This window comes from Silene latifolia, chromosome 10 (assembly GCF_048544455.1).
Source record: "Silene latifolia isolate original U9 population chromosome 10, ASM4854445v1, whole genome shotgun sequence".
Lineage (NCBI taxonomy): Eukaryota > Viridiplantae > Streptophyta > Magnoliopsida > Caryophyllales > Caryophyllaceae > Silene > Silene latifolia.
Genome location: NC_133535.1, coordinates 59,119,259 through 59,121,066, shown reverse-complemented (window position 1 = coordinate 59,121,066; position 1,808 = coordinate 59,119,259). Strand labels below are relative to the sequence as shown.

The 1,808-nt window shown below is 32.4% G+C and overlaps 1 long non-coding RNA gene across 1 annotated transcript; it reads right to left on the bottom strand.

The window, feature by feature from the left end:
- Positions 1-439: 439 nt before the first annotated feature.
- Positions 440-1,543, bottom strand: LOC141609009 (uncharacterized). Its single transcript, XR_012527131.1, has 3 exons — positions 1,500-1,543; positions 773-814; positions 440-485 (listed from the first exon to the last, which is right to left on the bottom strand). It is a non-coding gene; the product is annotated as an uncharacterized LOC141609009 (long non-coding RNA).
- Positions 1,544-1,808: the final 265 nt, after the last annotated feature.

Below are 1,808 nucleotides of genomic sequence, written 5' to 3'. Positions count from 1 at the left end.
AAAACAAATAGCCGGAAAAAATGATCGTCCGCCTCCTCGTACTCCATAAGTTGCTTGTGAACTTTCCCTAAACTTATTGAAGTAGAAGCTTTATCCACCCTGTAAGCTTGCCGCCATTTGTCCTTGAGCGCCTTATTTTCGGCATCATTGGACCCCTTCTGCGCACCAGTAGATACCAACGGGAGAGGGTTGGGTCCAAAGGGAATCAAAAAACAGTCATGCACATAATGCTTACTGATCATAAACTCCTTCTTCCGAGAAGCCCTGAACACATATGACCCATCAGAGAAGGACTCCAAGAATAGGCAAACGTGTGCAAGTGGGAAGCTGCTAATCTTAAGCTCCAAAAGGCCACCAAACCCAATGTTCTTAACAGCGGCTACCTGATCCTCATTAAGCTTTTCAATGAGAGACACAAGCCTATGAGGTCGACACGAAACCGTGATTTCATGCACCCTCTTTACCCTTGGCTTGGCCTCAGCAATCTGGGGAAAAACAAGGACAACACCCAAAATTAGACATACTGTAGTTGCAATTAGAGATATTTGCAACAAAGAAATAGACATTCTCTGAATTAAAGTTATACAATAAACAGTCAGAGTTATACAAAATATAAGTAAAGTTATACATTTTGATAGTAGAGTTAGTCAGAGAATATCAAGAGTTATACATATAATAAGAAGAGTTATACATTCTGAAAGCAGAAGTTATTCAAAATGTAATCAGAGTTATACAACAAATGACTGCAGTTATAAAAAGTCAAACTTTTAACCTTGGAATCAGGTCCCTTGTCAGTACTTGGTACATCATCCATCTGTAGATGACAAACAATAGGGATTAAAATTATGCATATATTTAGTTGAAGTTATACATAATTCTATAAGAGTTATACAAAAAAGAATTTTGAATGGTTTGTCATCTCTTCTTTTCAACCAAAATTCTGTAAAATCAAAATTCTGTAAAATCCAAAATTCTTTTCACCATTCAAAAGAAGAGATAATCAGTAGAGTTATACATATATTAACAAAAGTTAGATATTCTGAAAACTAAAGTTATAGAATGTATAACTCTAACCATAGAATGTATTACTATAACAATAAAATGTATAACTGTAAGCATATACTGTATAACTCTAGGTATAACTCTAGGTATAACTCCAGGTATAACTCTAGTTATATACTGTATAACTCTAGGCATATACTGTATAACTCTAGGTATAAAATGTATAACTCTAGATATAAAATGTATAACTCTAGGCATATATTGTATAACTCTAAGCATAGAAACTAAATAGAAGTAGAGTTATACATATAACAACAACAGTTATACATTATGAAAGTAGAGTTGGTCACAGAATCAGAAGAGTTATACAACGGAATAAAAGTAGAATTATACATCTAGTACCAAGAGTTATACATACTGAATACTAAAGTTTTTCAAAATGTAGTAATAGTTATACAACGACTGACTGCAGATAAATAAAAGTAAAAACTTTTAACCTGGGTATCAAGTCCCTTGTCAATACTTTCTACAACATCCATCTGTAGATGACAAACAATTAGGATTAAAATTATGCATATATTTAATTGAAGTTATACATCATTCTATAAGAGTTATACAAAAAAGACAAGATTTTTTACCTTTGATTCAGATTTCTTGGAAGTTTTCTTGGCAAAAATCATTGTTAATTATCAAATGAACTCGTATTTGATCTGTAAAACCATAATTAACAATTGAACAATTCAACAGCAGCAAACCCATAATTGAAAATTGAAAAATCAAATGAACTTGTTTTATGATAGTTTAAC